At 48.9% G+C, this 18,944-nt stretch overlaps 1 protein-coding gene across 6 annotated transcripts in view; it reads right to left on the bottom strand.

Moving 5' to 3' along the window:
* LOC132209270 (utrophin-like) overlaps positions 1-18,944 on the bottom strand; it is a 559,562-nt gene that overhangs the window by 253,719 nt on the left and 286,899 nt on the right. For all 6 annotated transcript variants that reach the window (XR_009445352.1, XR_009445351.1, XR_009445350.1 and 3 more), the window contains one exon: positions 16,248-16,360. The gene's annotated coding sequence lies outside the window, so the exon portion shown is untranslated. The remainder of the gene's footprint in view (positions 1-16,247; positions 16,361-18,944) is intronic.

The following is an 18,944-nucleotide window of genomic DNA, read 5'->3' as shown; positions in this document are numbered from 1 at the left end:
AGTCACTGCATCCCATTTCACTCAGTCACTGCATCCCATTACCCTCAGTCAGTGCATCCCATTGCCCTCAGTCACTGCATCCCATTGCCCTCAGTCACTGCATCCTATTTTACTCGGTCACTGCATCCCATTTCACTCAGTCACTGCGTCTCATTTCACTCACTCAGTGCGTCCCATTTCAGTCAGTGACTGCAACCCATTACTCTCAGTCACAGCATCCCATTTCCATCAGTCACTGCATCCCATTTCCCACATTCACTGCATCTCCTTTCCCTCAGTCACTGCATCCCATTTCAGTCAGTCACTGCATCCCATTTCCCTCAGTCACTGAAACGCATTTCGCACTGTCACTGCATCTCCCTTCCCTCAGTCACTGCATCCCATGACCCTCAGTCACTGCATCCCATTACCCTCAGTCACTGCATCCCATTACCCTCAGTCACTGCATCCCATTACCCTCAGTCACTGCATCCCATTACCCTCAGTCACTGCATCCCATTACCCTCAGTCACTGCATCCCATTTCAATCAGTCACTGCATCCCAGTTCACTCAGTCGCTGCATCCCATATCACTCAGTCGCTGCATCCCATATCACTCAGTCACTGCATCACATTTCACGCAGTCACTGCATCACATTTCCCTCAGTCACTGCATCGCACGCCCCTCAGTCACTGCATCGCACGCCCCTCAGTCACTGCATCGCACGCCCCTCAGTCACTGCATCGCACGCCCCTCAGTCACTGCATCGCACGACCCTCAGTCACTGCATCGCACGACCCTCAGTCACTGCATCGCACGACCCTCAGTCACTGCATTGCACGACCCTCAGTCACTGCATCGCACGACCCTCAGTCACTGCATCCCATTTCCCATAGTCACTGCATCTCCTTTTGTCAGTCACTGCATCCCATTTCACTCAGTCACTGCATCCCATGACCCTCAGTCACTGCATCCGATGACCCTCAGTCACTGCATCCCATGACCCTCAGTCACTGCATCCCATGACCCTCAGTCACTGCATCCCATGACCCTCAGTCACTGCAACCCATTTCCCACGGTCACTGCATCTCCTTTCCTCAGTCACTGCATCGCATTTCCCTCAGTCACTGCATCACATTTCACTCAGTCACTGCATCACATTTCACTCAGTCACTGCATCACATTTCACTCAGTCACTGCATCCCATTTCACTCAGTCACTGCATCCCATTTAACTGAGACAGTGAATCCTATTCAACTGAGACAGTGAATCCTATTCAACTGAGACAGTGCATCCATTTCCCTCAGTCACCGCACCCTATTCCCCTCAGTCACCGCATCCCATTTCACTCAGTCACGGCATCCCATTTCACTCAGTCACTCCCTCACATTTCAGTCAGTCACTCCCTCACATTTCACTCAGTCACTCCCTCACATTTCAGTCTCTCCCCCTCATTTCAGTCACTGCATCCCATTACCCTCAGCCACTGCATCCATTTTCACTCAGCCAATTCATCCCATTTCAGTCAGTCACAGCATCCGATTTGACTCAGTCACGACATCCTATTTAACGGAGACATTGAATCCTATTCAACTGAGACAGTGCATCCCATGACCCTCAGTCACGGCACCCTATTCCACACAGACACCGCATTCCAATTCCCTCAGTCACCGCATCCCATTTCACTCAGTCACCGCATCCCATTTCACTCAGTCACCGCATCCCATTTCACTCAGTCACCGCATCCCATTTCACTCAGTCACCGCTTCACATTTCACTCAGTCACCGCTTCACATTTCACTCAGTCACCGCTTCACATTTCACTCAGTCACTGCACCCCATTTCACTCAGTCACTGCACCCCATTTCACTCAGTCACTGCCTCCCATTTCAGTCAGTCACTCAGTCCCATTTCAGTGACTCCCTCCCATTTCTCTCAGTCACTACATCACATTTCACGCAGTCAGTGCATCACATGTCTTTCAGTCTCTGCACCCCAGTACACTCAGTCACTGCATCCCAATTTCCCATCGTCACAGCATCTCCTTTCCTCAGTCACTGCATCCCATTTCACTCAGTCACTGCATCCCATTTCACTCAGTCACTGCATCCCATTTCACTCAGTCACTGCATCCCATTTCACTCAGTCACTGCATCCCATTTCACTGAGTCACTCCCTCCCATTTCACTCAGTCACTCCCTCCCATTTCACTCAGTCACTCCCTCCCATTTCACTCAGTCACTCCCTCCCATTTCACTCAGTCACTCCCTCCCATTTCAGTCAGTCACTGCATCTCATTTCCCTCTGTCACTGCATCTTATTTCCATCAGTCACTGCATCCCATTGCCCTCAGTCACTGCATCCCATTACTCTCAGTCACTGCACCACTTTTCACTCAGTCACAGCCTCCCACTTCACGCAGTCACAGCCACCCACTTCACGCAGTCACTGCCTCCCAATTCACTCAGTCACGCCGTCCCATTTCACTCACTCAGTGCGTCCCATTTCAGTCAGTCACTGCATCCTATTTCCGTCAGTCACTGCGTCCCATTTCTCTCAGTCACTGCGTCCCATTTCACGCAGTCACTTCATCCCATTTCCCTCTGTCACTGCATCCCATTTCCCTCAGTCACTTCATCCCATTTCAATCAGTCACGGCCTCCCATTTCAATCAGTCACGGCATCCCATTTCCCTCTGTCACTGCATCCCATTTCCCTCTGTCACTGCATCCCATTTCAGTCAGTCACCCCCTCCCATTTCAGTCAGTCACTCCCTCCCATTTCACTCAGTCACTGCATCACATTACCCTCAGTCACTGCATCACATTACCCTCAGCCCCAGCATCCCATTTCACTCAGTGCCTGCATGCCATTTCACTCAGTCACTGCATCCCATTTCACTCAGTCACTCCCTCCCATTTAGGTCAGTCACTCCCTCCCATTTAGGTCAGTCACTCCCTCCCATTTAGGTCAGTCACTCCCTCCCATTTCAGTCACTCCTTCCAATTTCAGTCAGTCACTGCATCTCATTTCCATCAGTCACTGCATCCCATTTCACTCAGTCACTGCATCCCATTTCACTCAGTCACTGCATCCTATTTTACTCGGTCACTGCATCCCATTTCACTCAGTCACTGCGTCTCATTTCACTCACTCAGTGCGTCCCATTTCACTCAGTCACTACCTCCCATTTCAGACAGTCACTGCATCCCATTTCCCTCAGTCACTGCGTCCCATTTCTCTCAGTCACTGCGTCCCATTTCACGCAGTCACTGCATCCCATTTCACGCAGTCACTGCATCCCATTTCCCTCAGTCTCAGCATCCCATTTCACTCAGTCACAGCATCCCATTTCACTCAGTCACTGCATCCCATTTAACTGAGACAGTGAATCTCATTTAACTGAGACAGTGAATCTCATTGAACTGAGACGGTGCATCCCATTACCCTCAGTCACAGCATTCCATTTCCCACAGTCACTGCATCTAGTTACCCTCAGTAACTGCATCTACTTTCCTTCAGTCACTGCATCTCATTTCCCTCAGTCACCGCATCCCATTTCCCTCAGTCACCGCATCCCATTACCATCAGTCACCGCATTCCATTTCACTCAGTCACCGCATCGCATTTCCCTCAGTCACCGCATCGCATTTCCCTCAGTCACCGCATCCCATTTCCCTCAGTCACTGCATCCCATTTCCCTCAGTCACTGCATCCCATTTCCCTCAGTCACTGCATCCCATTTCCCTCAGCCACTGCATCCCATTTCACTCAGCCACTGCATCCCATTGCCCTCAGTCACTGCATCCCATTTCACTCAGTCACTGCATCCCTTTTAACGGACACAGTGAATCCCATTTAACTCAGACAGTGCATCCATTTCACTCTGTCATTGCATCTCATTACCCTCAGTCACTGCATCCCATTACCCTGTCACTGCATCCCATGAACTTCAGTCACAGGATCCCATTTCAAACAGACACTGCATCTCCTTTCCCTCAGTCACTGCATCCCATTTCGCACAGCCACTGCATCCCATTTCACTCATTCACTGCAGCTCATTTCACTCAGTCACTGCAGCTCATTTCACTCAGTCACTGCATCCCATTTCAGTCAGTGACTGCAACCCATTACTCTCAGTCACAGCATCCCATTTCCATCAGTCACTGCATCCCATTTCCCACATTCACTGCATCTCCTTTCCCTCAGTCACTGCATCCCATTTCAGTCAGTCACTGCATCCCATTTCCCTCAGTCACTGAAACGCATTTCGCACTGTCACTGCATCTCCCTTCCCTCAGTCACTGCATCCCATGACCCTCAGTCACTGCATCCCATTACCCTCAGTCACTGCATCCCATTACCCTCAGTCACTGCATCCCATTACCCTCAGTCACTGCATCCCATTACCCTCAGTCACTGCATCCCATTACCCTCAGTCACTGCATCCCATTTCAATCAGTCACTGCATCCCAGTTCACTCAGTCGCTGCATCCCATATCACTCAGTCGCTGCATCCCATATCACTCAGTCACTGCATCACATTTCACGCAGTCACTGCATCACATGCCCCTCAGTCACTGCATCGCACGCCCCTCAGTCACTGCATCGCACGCCCCTCAGTCACTGCATCGCACGACCCTCAGTCACTGCATCGCACGACCCTCAGTCACTGCATCGCACGACCCTCAGTCACTGCATCGCACGACCCTCAGTCACTGCATCGCACGACCCTCAGTCACTGCATCCCATTTCCCATAGTCACTGCATCTCCTTTTGTCAGTCACTGCATCCCATGACCCTCAGTCACTGCATCCGATGACCCTCAGTCACTGCATCCCATGACCCTCAGTCACTGCATCCCATGACCCTCAGTCACTGCATCCCATGACCCTCAGTCACTGCAACCCATTTCCCACGGTCACTGCATCTCCTTTCCTCAGTCACTGCATCGCATTTCCCTCAGTCACTGCATCACATTTCACTCAGTCACTGCATCACATTTCACTCAGTCACTGCATCACATTTCACTCAGTCACTGCATCACATTTCACTCAGTCACTGCATCACATTTCACTCAGTCACTGCATCCCATTTCACTCAGTCACTGCATCCCATTTAACTGAGACAGTGAATCCTATTCAACTGAGACAGTGAATCCTATTCAACTGAGACAGTGCATCCATTTCCCTCAGTCACCGCACCCTATTCCCCTCAGTCACCGCATCCCATTTCACTCAGTCACGGCATCCCATTTCACTCAGTCACTCCCTCACATTTCAGTCAGTCACTCCCTCACATTTCACTCAGTCACTCCCTCACATTTCAGTCTCTCCCCCTCATTTCAGTCACTGCATCCCATTACCCTCAGCCACTGCATCCATTTTCACTCAGCCAATTCATCCCATTTCAGTCAGTCACAGCATCCGATTTGACTCAGTCACGACATCCTATTTAACGGAGACATTGAATCCTATTCAACTGAGACAGTGCATCCCATGACCCTCAGTCACGGCACCCTATTCCACACAGACACCGCATTCCAATTCCCTCAGTCACCGCATCCCATTTCCTACAGTCACCGCATCCCATTTCACTCAGTCACCGCATCCCATTTCACTCAGTCACCGCATCCCATTTCACTCAGTCACCGCATCCCATTTCACTCAGTCACCGCATCCCATTTCACTCAGTCACCGCATCCCATTTCACTCAGTCACCGCTTCACATTTCACTCAGTCACCGCTTCACATTTCACTCAGTCACCGCTTCACATTTCACTCAGTCACTGCACCCCATTTCACTCAGTCACTGCACCCCATTTCACTCAGTCACTGCACCCCATTTCAGTCAGTCACTCAGTCCCATTTCAGTGACTCCCTCCCATTTCCCTCAGTCACTGCGTCCCATTTCTCTCAGTCACTACATCACATTTCACGCAGTCAGTGCATCACATGTCTTTCAGTCTCTGCACCCCAGTACACTCAGTCACTGCATCCCAATTTCCCATCGTCACAGCATCTCCTTTCCTCAGTCACTGCATCCCATTTCACTCAGTCACTGCATCCCATTTCACTCAGTCACTGCATCCCATTTCACTCAGTCACTGCATCCCATTTCACTCAGTCACTGCATCCCATTTCACTCAGTCACTGCATCCCATTTCACTCAGTCACTCCCTCCCATTTCACTCAGTCACTCCCTCCCATTTCACTCAGTCACTCCCTCCCATTTCACTCAGTCACTCCCTCCCATTTCACTCAGTCACTCCCTCCCATTTCACTCAGTCACTCCCTCCCATTTCAGTCAGTCACTGCATCTCATTTCCCTCTGTCACTGCATCTTATTTCCATCAGTCACTGCATCCCATTGCCCTCAGTCACTGCATCCCATTACTCTCAGTCACTGCACCACTTTTCACTCAGTCACAGCCTCCCACTTCACGCAGTCACAGCCACCCACTTCACGCAGTCACTGCCTCCCAATTCACTCAGTCACGCCGTCCCATTTCACTCACTCAGTGCGTCCCATTTCAGTCAGTCACTGCATCCTATTTCCCTCAGTCACTGCGTCCCATTTCTCTCAGTCACTGCGTCCCATTTCACGCAGTCACTTCATCCCATTTCCCTCTGTCACTGCATCCCATTTCCCTCAGTCACTTCATCCCATTTCAATCAGTCACGGCCTCCCATTTCAATCAGTCACGGCATCCCATTTCCCTCTGTCACTGCATCCCATTTCCCTCTGTCACTGCATCCCATTTCAGTCAGTCACCCCCTCCCATTTCAGTCAGTCACTCCCTCCCATTTCACTCAGTCACTGCATCGCATTTCCCTCAGTCACTGCATCGCATTTCCCTCAGTCAATGCATCACATTTCCCTCAGTCAATGCATCACATTACCCTCAGTCAGAGCATACCACTTCCCTCTGTCACTGCATCCCATTTCCCACATTCACTGCATCTCCTTTCCCTCAGTCACTGCATCCCATTACCCTCAGTCACTGCATCACATTTCCCTCAGTCACTGCATCACATTTCGCTGAGGCACTGCATCCCATTTCACTCAGTCACTGCATCCCAGGTCCCATAGTCACTGCATCTCCTTTCCTCAGTCACTGCATCCCATTACATTCAGTCACTGCATTCCATTACACTCAGCCACTGCACCCCATTTCACTCAATCACTGCAACCCATTTCCCAGAGTCACTGCATCCCATTACACTCAGTCACTGCATCCCATTTCATGCAGTCACTGCGTCCCATTTGACTCAGTCTGAGCATCCCATTTAACTGAGACAGTAAATCTCATTGAACTGAGACAGTATATCCCATTACCCTCAGTCACTGCATCTCATTTGCCTCAGTCACTGCATCTCATTTGCCTCCGTCACTGCATCTCATTTGCCTCCGTCACTGCATCTCATTTGCCTCCGTCACTGCATCTCATTTGCCTCCGTCCCTGCATCTCATTTGCCTCCGTCACTGCATCTCATTTGCCTCCGTCACTGCATCTCATTTGCCTCCGTCACTGCATCTCATTTGCCTCCGTCACTGCATCTCATTTCCCTCCGTCACTGCATCTCATTTCCCTCCGTCACTGCATCTCATTTTACTCAGCCACTGCATCCCATTTGACTCAGTCACAGCATCCCATTTGACTCAGTCACTACGTCCGATTTAACGGAGACAGTGAATCCTATTCAACTGAGACAGTGCGTCCATTTCCCTCAGTCACCGCACCCTATTTCCCACAGTCACCGCATTCCATTCCCCTCAGTCACCGCATCCCATTTCAGTCAGTCACCGCATCCCATTACCCTGTCACTGCATCCCATGAACTTCAGTGAAACGATGCCATTTCAAACAGACACTGCATCTCCTTTCCCTCAGTCAGAGCATCCCATTTCACTCAGTCAGAGCATCCCATTTCACTCAGTCAGAGCATCCCATTTCACTGAGACACTGCATCACATTACCCTCAGTCACAGCATTCCATTTCCCTCAGTCACGGCATCTCATTTCCCTCCGTCACTGCATCTCATTTCCCTCAGTCACTGCATCCCATTGCCATCAGTCACTGCATCCCATTGCCCTCAGTCACTGCATTCCATTGCCCTCAGTCACTGCATCCCATTTCCCACAGTCACTGCATCTCCTATCCCTCATTCACTGCATCCCATTACCCACAGTCACCGCATCGTGTTACCCTCAGTCACTGTATCACATTACCCTCAGTCACTGCACCCATTTCCCACAGTCACTGCATCCCATTGCCCTCAGTCACTGCAGCCCATTTCAAACAGACACTGCATCTCCTTTCCCGCAGTCACTGCATCTCAGTTCACAAAGCCACTGCATCCCATTGCCCTCAGTCACTGCATCCCATTTCACTCAGTCACTGCATCCCATTTAACGGACACAGTGAATCCCATTTAACCCAGACAGTGCATCCATTTCACTCAGTCATTGCATCCCATTACCCTCACTCACTGCATCCCATTATCCTGTCACTGCATCCCATGAACTTCAGTCACAGGATCCCATTTCAAACAGACACTGCATCTCCTTTCCCTCAGTCACTGCATCCCATTTCGCAAAGCCACTGCATCCCATTTCGCACAGCCACTGCATCCCATTTCACTCATTCACTGCAGCTCATTTCACTCAGTCACTGCAGCTCATTTCACTCAGTCACTGCAGCTCATTACCCTCAGTCACAGCATCCCATTACCCTCAGTCACTGCATCCCATTCATCTCAGTCACTGCATCCCATTTCCCACATTCACTGCATCTCCTTTCCCTCAGTCACTGCATCCCATTTCCCACATTCACTGCATCTCCTTTCCCTCAGTCACTGCATCCCATTTCCCTCAGTCACTGCATCCCATTACCCTCAGTCACTGAATCCCATTACCCTCAGTCACTGCATCACATTTCACCCAGTCACTGCAACCCATTTCCCATAGTCACTGCATCTCCTTTCCTCAGTCACTGCATCACATTACCCTCAGTCACTGCATCCCATTTCACTTAGTCACTGCATCCCATTTCACTTAGTCACTGTATCGCACGACCCTCAGTGACTGCATCGCACGACCCTCAGTGACTGCATCGCACGACCCTCAGTGACTGCATCGCACGACCCTCAGTGACTGCATCGCACGACCCTCAGTGACTGCATCCCATTTCACTCAGTCACTGCATCCCATTTCACTCAGTCACTGCATCCCATTTCACTCAGTCACTGCATCTCCTTACGTCAGTCACAGCATCCAATTTCACTCAGTCACTGCATCCCAGTTCACTCAGTCACTGCATCTCATTTCAGTCAGTCACTCCCTCCCATTTCAGTCAGTCACTCCCTCCCATTTGAGTCAGTCACTCCCTCCCATTTCAGTGAGTCACTGCATCACATTTCCCTCATTCACTGCAACCCATTTCGCACTGTCACTGCATCACCATTCCCTCAGTCACTGCATCCCATTTCACTCAGTCACTGCATCCCATATCACTCAGTCACTGCATCCCATATCACTCAGTCACTGCATCCCATATCACTCAGTCACTGCATCCCATATCACTCAGTCACTGCATCCCATATCACTCAGTCACTGCATCACATTTCATTCAGTCACTGCAACCCATTTCATTCAGTCACTGCAACCCATTTCCCATGGGCACTGCATCTCCTTTCCTCAGTCACTGCATCACATTACCCTCAGTCACTGCATCAGATTACCCTCAGTCCCAGCATCCCATTTCACTCAGTGCCTGCATGCCATTTCACTGAGTCACTGCATGCCATTTCACCGAGTCACTCCTTCCCATTACACTCAGTCACTCCCTCCCATTTCACTCAGTCACTCCCTCCCATTTAGGTCAGTCACTCCCTCCCATTTCACTCAGTCACTCCCTCCCATTTAGGTCACTCCTTCCAATTTCAGTCAGTCAATGCATCTCATTTCCCTCAGTCACTGCATCTCATTTCCCTCAGTCACTGCATCTCATTTCCCTCAGTCAGTGCATCTCATTTCCCTCAGTCAGTGCATCTCATTTCCCTCAGTCAGTGCATCTCATTTCACTCAGCCATTGCATCCCATTTCACTCAGCCACTGCATCCAATTTCACTCAGTCACTACATCCTATTTAACGGAGACAGTGAATCCTATTCAACTGAGACAGTGCATCCATTTCCCTCAGTCACCGCACCCTATTTCCCACAGTCACCGCATTCCATTCCCCTCAGTCACCGCATCCCATTTCAGTCAGTCACCGCATCCCATTTCAGTCAGTCACCGCATCCCATTTCAGTCAGTCACCGCATCCCATTTCCATCAGTCACTGCATCCCATGATCCTCAGTCACTGCATCCCATGATCCTCAGTCACTGAATCCCATGACTCTCAGTCACTGAATCCCATGACCCTCAGTCACTGAATCCCATTTCACTCAGTCACTGCATCCCATTTCACACAGCCACTGCATCCCATTACCCTCAGTCATGGCATCCCATGAACTTCAGTGAAAGGATGCCATTTCAAACAGACACTGCATCTCCTTTCCCTCAGTCACAGGATCCTATTTCACTCAGTCAGAGCATCCCATTTCACTCAGTCAGAGCATCCCATTTCACTGAGACACTGCATCCCATTACCCTCTGTCACTGCATTCCATTTCCCTCAGTCACTGCATCTCATCTCCCTCCGTCACTGCATCTCATTTCCCTCCGTCACTGCATCTCATTTCCCTCCGTCACTGCATCCCATTTCACTCAGTCACCGCATCCCATTTCCATCAGTCACCGCATCCCATTTCCATCAGTCACCGCATCCCATGACCTCAGTCACTGAATCCCATGATCCTCAGTCACTGAATCCCATAACCCTCAGTCACTGCATCCCGTTTCACACAGCCACTGCATCCCATTTCACTCAGTCACTGCATCCCATTGCCCTCAGTCACTGAAACCCATTGCCCTCAGTCACTGCATCCCATTTCCCACAGTCACTGCATCCCATTTCCCACAGTCACTGCACCCATTTCCCACAGTCACTGCATCCCATTTCCCACAGTCACTGCATCCCATTTCCCACAGTCACTGCATCCCATTGCCCTCAGTCACTGCATCCCATTGCCCTCAGTCACTGCATCCCATTGCCCTCAGTCACTCCCACCCATTTCAAGCAGACACTGCATCTCCTTTCCCGCAGTCACTGCATCTCAGTTCAAAAAGCCACTGCATCCCATTGCCCTCAGTCATTGCATCCCATTACCCTCAGTCACTGTATCCCATTACCCTGTCACTGCATCCCATGAACTTCAGTCACAGGATCCCATTTCAAACAGACTCTGCATCTCCTTTCCGTCAGTCACTGCATCCCATTTCACACAGCCACTGCATCCCATTTCGCACAGCCACTGCATCCCATTTCACTCATTAACTGCAGCTCATTTCACTCAGTCACTGCATCCCATTCATCTCAGTCACTGCATCCCATTTCCCAGATTCACTGCATCTCCTTTCCCTCAGTCACTGCATCCCATTTCAGTCAGTCACTGCATCCCATTTCCCTCAGTCACTGAAACCCATTACCCTCAGTCACTGAATCCCATTTCACTCAGTCACTGGATCCCATATCACTCAGTCACTGGATCCCATTTCATGCAGTCACTGCGTCCCATTTCACTCAGTCTGAGCATCCCATTTGACTCAGTCAGAGCATCCCATTTAACTGAGACAGTAAATCTCATTGAACTGAGACAGTAGATCCCATTACCCTCAGTCACAGCATTCCATTTCCCTCAGTCACTGCATCTCATTTCCCTCAGTCACTGCATCTCATTTCCCTCAGTCACTGCATCTCATTTGCCTCCGTCACTGCATCTCATTTGCCTCCGTCACTGCATCTCATTTGCCTCCGTCACTGCATCTCATTTGCCTCCGTCACTGCATCTCATTTGCCTCCGTCACTGCATCTCATTTGCCTCCGTCACTGCATCTCATTTCCCTCCGTCACTGCATCTCATTTCCCTCCGTCACTGCATCTCATTTCCCTCCGTCACTGCATCTCATTTCCCTCCGTCACTGCATCTCATTTTACTCAGCCACTGCATCCCATTTCACTCAGTCACAGCATCCCATTTGACTTAGTCACTACATCCGCTTTAACGTAGACAGTGAATCCTATTCAACTGAGACAGTGCGTCCATTTCCCTCAGTCACCGCACCCTATTTCCCACAGTCACCGCATTCCATTCCCCTCAGTCACCGCATCCCATTTCAGTCAGTCACCGCATCCCATTTCAGTCAGTCACCGCATCCCATTACCCTCAGTCACCGCATCCCATTACCCTCAGTCATGGCATCCCATTACCCTGTCACTGCATCCCATGAACTTCAGTGAAAGGATGCCATTTCAAACAGACACTGCATCTCCTTTCCCTCAGTCAGAGCATCCCATTTCACTCAGTCAGAGCATCCCATTTCACTCAGTCAGAGCATCCCATTTCACTGAGACACTGCATCACATTACCCTCAGTCACAGCATTCCATTTCCCTCAGTCACGGCATCTCATTTCCCTCCGTCACTGCATCTCATTTCCCTCAGTCACGGCATCTCATTTCCCTCCGTCACTGCATCTCATTTCCCTCCGTCACTGCATCTCATTTCCCTCCGTCACTGCATCTCATTTCCCTCAGTCACTGCATCCCATTGCCCTCAGTCACTGCATTCCATTTCACTCAGTCACTGCATCCCATTTCCCACAGTCACTGCATCTCCTATCCCTCATTCACTGCATCCCATTACCCACAGTCACTGCATCGTGTTACCCTCAGTCACTGTATCACATTACCCTCAGTCACTGCACCCATTTCCCAGTCACTGCATCCCATTTCCCACAGTCACTGCATCCCATTGCCCTCAGTCACTGCAGCCCATTTCAAACAGACACTGCATCTCCTTTCCCGCAGCCACTGCATCTCAGTTCACAAAGCCACTGCATCCCATTGCCCTCAGTCACTGCATCCCATTTCACAGAGTCACTGCATCCCATTTAACGGACACAGTGAATCACATTTAACCCAGACAGTGCATCCATTTCACTCAGTCATTGCATCCCATTACCCTCACTCACTGCATCCCATTACCCTGTCACTGCATCCCATGAACTTCAGTCACAGGATCCCATTTCAAACAGACACTGCATCTCCTTTCCCTCAGTCACTGCATCCCATTTCGCACAGCCACTGCATCCCATTTCACACAGCCACTGCATCCCATTTCGAACAGCCACTGCATCCCATTTCGCACAGCCACTGCATCCCATTTCACTCATTCACTGCAGCTCATTTCACTCATTCACTGCAGCTCATTTCACTCAGTCACTGCAGCTCATTTCACTTAGTCACAGCATCCCATTTCACTCAGTGACTGCAACCCATTACCCTCAGTCACAGCATCCCATTTCCGTCAGTCACTGCATCCCATTCATCTCAGTCACTGCATCCCATTGCCCTCAGTCACTGCATCCCATTTCCATCAGTCACTGCATCCCATTCCCCACAGTCACCGCATCCCATTCCCCACAGTCGCAGCATCCCAATTCACTCAGTCACTGCATCCCATTTCCCTCAGTCACTGCATCCCATTTCCCTCAGTCACTGCATCCCATTTCCCTCAGTCACTGCATCCCATTTCCCTCAGTCACTGCATCTCCTTTCCTCAGTCACTGCATTTACTTTCCTCAGTCACTGCATCCCATTCCACTCAGTCACTACATCCCATTTAAAAGTCACTGCATCCCATTTCACAGAGTCACTGCATTCCATTTCCTTCAGTCACCTCATCCCATTACCCTCAGTCACTGCATCCCATTTCCCTCAGTCACTGCATCCCATTTCCATCATTCACTGCATCCCACTTCACACAGTCACTGCATCCCATCTGCCACAGTCACTGCATTCCACTTCCATGAGTCACTGCATCCCACTTCCATCATTCACGGCGTCTCCTTTCCCTCAGTCACTGCGTCTCATTTCCATCAGTGACTGCATCCCATTTCTCACAGTCACTGCACCCATTTCAGTCAGTCACTGCATCCCATTTCCATCATTCACTGCATCCCATTTCACTCAGTCACTGCATCCCATCTCCCTCAATCTCTGCATCCCATTTCACTCAGTCACAGCATCCCACTTCCATCAGTCACTGCATCCCACTTCCATCAGTCACGGCGTCTCTTTTCCCTCAGTCACTGCGTCCCATGTCCATCAGTGACTGCATCCCATTTCCCACAGTCACTGCATCCCATTTCCATCAGTCACTGCATCCCATTGCCCTCAGTCACTGCCTCCCATTGACCTCATTCACTGCATCCCATTTCAAACAGACACTGCATCTCCATTCCCAAAGTCACAGCATCTCAATTCACACAGCCACTGCATCCCAGTTCACACAGCCACTGTATCCCATTTCACACAGCCACTGCATCCCATTGCCCTCAGTCACTGCATCCCATTGCCCTCAGTCACTGCATCCCATTTCACTCAGTCACTGCATCCCATTTCACGCAGACACTACATCCCATTTCCCTTAGTCAGTGCATCCCATTACCCTCAGTCACTGCATCCCAGTTCACACAATCACTGCCTCCCGTTTCACTGAGTCACGGCATCCCGTTTCACTGAGTCACTGCATCCCGTTTCACTGAGTCACTGAATCGCATTTGTTGTTTTCACTTGAATGCAATGGTCATGAATCTCCTCCAATGGCTGGTCATGTATTTCCAATGCAAAATTTTACCAAGTTTTGATTTTCAATTTTGATTACATGTGTCTCCTCTATTCTATAAGATGCTGCAATAAACTCAAATTTGACAAATCATAATTCAACCACCATTACCTACAGAGTGAATTTCATCAAACAGATCCAATTAGAATTGTCACATTCCCAAACCCTGATTCAAGGTTTTCTCATTATGGGCCACGTGGTTAAGAAAAAAGACACTTAGAATCAGAGAGATGTACAGTGGGGAAACAGATCCTTTGGCCCAATTTGTCTCTGTTGACCAGATATCCTAAGTTAATTTAGTCCCATTTGCCGGCATTTGGCCCATATTCCTCTCAACCCGTCCTATTCATATACCCATCCACATGCCTTTTAAACGTACAAGCCACCACCACTTCCTCTGGCAGCTCATTCCATACATGCTGTTCGCTCTATCCACGTCCCTCGTAATTGTATAAACTTCCATATGGTCAGCCCTGAACTCCAAAGTTCCAAGAAATAGCTGCCTGTTCAAGCCCACGGTATACCTCCAACCTCCGATGCTCGTAACATCCTTGTAGATCTTCTCTGAACCCTTTCAAGTTTACAACATACAACAAGACGGCACAGAATAGGCCCTTCGGCCCTCAATGGTGCGCCGACAACTTTCCTCTCGCAAGGAGACCAAAATCGATTGCAGTATTCCAAAAGCAGCCGAATCAATGTCCGACATGGCTGCTAAGTGATCTCCCAACTCCTATACTCAATGCACTGACCGATAAAGGTGAGCACACCAAATGTCTCCTTCATATCCTTTCTACCGGTGGCTGTACTTTGATGGAACTACGAAACTGCACTCCAGCGTCTCTTTATTAAGCAAAACTCCCCACAACCTTCAGTGTATACGTGCTGCCCTGATTTGCCTTTCCAAAATGTAGCACCTCACATTTATCTAACCTCCACTCCATCTGCCACTCCTCAGTTTATTGGCCCTTGTCAATGTCCCATTGCATTCTGAGGTGACCTTCTTGGCTGGCTACTACACCTTCAATCATTGGGAAACTTACTAACCACACCTTCTATTTTCATATCCAAATCATTGCATCACTTCAACTCCCCCTCCCACTCCCTGGACGACATGTCCATCCTGGGCCTCTTCCAGTGTCACAACCATACCACCCAGAAAGTAGAAGAGCAGCACCTCATATTCCGTCTCGGGAGCTTCCAACTCAAAAGCCTCAATATGGACTTTGCCACCCTCAAAATCTCCCCACCCGCTAGCCTCATCCCAAGACTAGTTCCTCCCCTCATCCCTGCCTCCATGACCTGTCCGCCTTCTCTCCCACCTATCCACTCCTCCCACCTCACTGACCAACTCCCACCACTGCTTGGAATTATTATTCTTTTCACACTTCATCAGCTCGACGTGATTTCTAAAATCTATTTTCCAATTGTTGGAAAAAGTGAGATAAAGTAAAAGAAGTTACATTCTTACCACTCGGGAAATCTCTGAATATTCTTCTGTTGAAAGGCCGCCAAGGAACGATGCAATTCTTGTGTCACAAACGCTGTGAGGGAGACATCTTTTTCGGTTCCACTAACTCCACCCTCAGGAAGACAAACCCACATAACATATCTAGCGACTTAAAGCATACTCTATTGTTGCCCAAGGTGGAGAGCTGGATGAACACAGCAGGCCAAGCAGCATCAGAGGAGCAAGAAAGCTTGTGTTTCGGGACGAGACCCTACTTCAGAAAATTGGCGCTGGAGAATCTGAGATGACAAGGTGTAAAGCCGGATGATACTGCTTGGCCTGCTGTGTTCATCCAGCTTTACACCTTCTTATCTCAGATTCTCCAGCATCTGCAGTTCCTACTGCCTCTATTGTTGCCCTTTCACTTTACTGAACTAATATGAGCCAGTAGTTTTGTTTAGGCCCGTGTAATCTGACAGTTATTGGCCTGTACAAAATCCTGAATTAATTTTGATCGACTGACAGGAGGAGAGATGAATTTTATAGAAATTTTTGTTTTCTACCGATTTGCAGAGGGCATTGTGGGCGATTGGAGGACAATGTTATTATCCTCCAGGTCTGCGGACTGCATCGTTACCAACTTGCCCATTTGCATATACATACAATATTCATTATGTACCAATGAAACATAATAAACCAATACTGCGTACTAAAAACAACCCTCACATATCAATGGAAATTTAATATTTATCACAGAGCTTGAAGGATTGAATTCAATGATACAAAGCAAAAACCAGTGAAGATGAGTGCAGTTGGTCAGCACTTTTGCCTCTAAGTGGAGGTTTGCAGTTTGAGGCCACCCAGGAACAAGCAAGCTCTGTCTAACTCCAAGGGCAGCACGGTGGCTCAGTGGTTAGCACTGCTGACTCACAGCGCCAGGGACCCAGGTTCGATCCCACCGTTGGGCGATCTTCTGTGCGGAGTTTGTACATTCTGCCCATGCCTGCATGGGTTCCTGCTGGGTGCTCTGGTTTCCTCCCACAGTCCAAAGATGTGCACGCTAGGTGTCTGGGCCATGCCAAACTTGCCCATTGTGTTTAGGGATGTGTAGATTAGGTGTGTTAGTCATGGGAAATGTAGGGTTACTGAGGAAAGGGTCGGGGGATGAGTCAGGGTGAGATGCTCTTTGGAGGGTGGCCGTGGACTTGTTGGGTCAAAAGGGGCTTGTTTCCACACTGTAGGGATTCTATGATATGGAAGTATCTTTTGAAGTAGGCATTCATGGGTATGCTGTAACAGAGACCTTGAAATACTGCACAACAAATATTTGGAACTAGACTGTCAATTCAGACATAGCATCAAAAAAGGTCATAGAAGTTGTCACCGATATAAAGCAGGATTGATGAAAATCCAGCAGGAAATGGTGTCAAAAGGCTCAGTATCTTTTATTCATCTCCAGTTATTTTGTCCAAGGCACTGGATGCTGGCAGGATTGAAACATTTAAGAAATGCTTCACAAATCACATATAAGGACCTGCACATCTTTGAACAATGGGAGGAAACTGGCAGAAGCCCCTCGCAGACGCGGGGAGGACGTGTCAATTCCACACAGATAGTTACCCAAGACTGGAATCTCAACTGGCTCCCCAGTGCATGAGCAGCTCTAACCACTGAGCAACTACCTTGCCCAGAAGGGGTTTTATAAGCGCATACTTTATTTCCATTCATAGTTGGGGAAAGACAGATCCAATGCTGTATGTCCAACCAAAATAACCTATTGTAGATATCATGACAACAATCATAAATGATTTTGAATAAGTAAATCAAAAAAATTGAAATAGTTTCCAAGCCTAAATACTCGATATGGTGCATTTAAGATGAATAGCGCAACAACAAAAAGGCCATATTTTATGTGACCATCGGTAACACTTGAAAACTTGCAACAATATAGTCACCAGGAGAGATCTGGACTGGCTTGATGATGCACTCCTTCATACACTGCAATGAAACTCCAAAGATCACAAATTCTCCTTCGATACCGTGTTATAACAGTGACTGCATCAACCTGTGTTTATGGGCCTGACTGGAAGCCCACACAACATGCATAAACAAAAAAATAATCTAAGGTGATAGGTGAAATAAATGTATGTATGCAACGTCTTTGAAAAGCAATCATTTCTAGCGGATGCAAGCCCATAAGGAATCTCGTTTCGCAGATTATATTCATTTGCACTACAGTTCACGCCAGTCAGAATCAGTTTTCGTTTCATGACAGAAAACTAAAATGTCCAAAACAATGAACTTTGTTTGATCAGAAGATTTTAAGTAAGGACTATGTCTTGTGTGAGCTGATGGCATTCGGGGATGGAGAAGGTACACTCACTGCTGGCATCTTGACACCATTGAATGAGCAAGCGTGGACGCAAAGGTTGTAACAGGTAACAATTGGACAGGCAATATCTTTTGAGCTCCTTCCCAGCAGGCCTGTAATACTCTCAAGCTGTGCTAGACCCTCACTTACTCCACCTTACGTACTCTGCCTTTTTCTTTTCGACAAGAAGCACCTCTGTACCAGTCATCCAAGGCTCCTTAATCTTACCCCTTCTTACCTGTCTCAGAGGAACAAATTTATACATCACTCGCAACAACTGCTCCTTGAACAGCTCCACATGTCTGCTGCGCCCTTTCTGTGGAACAATTGCTCCCAATCTGTAGTTC

Source organism: Stegostoma tigrinum, unplaced genomic scaffold (genome assembly GCF_030684315.1).
Source record: "Stegostoma tigrinum isolate sSteTig4 unplaced genomic scaffold, sSteTig4.hap1 scaffold_79, whole genome shotgun sequence".
In the NCBI taxonomy this organism is placed as follows: domain Eukaryota; kingdom Metazoa; phylum Chordata; class Chondrichthyes; order Orectolobiformes; family Stegostomatidae; genus Stegostoma; species Stegostoma tigrinum.
This window is presented reverse-complemented; position numbering and strand designations above follow the sequence as displayed.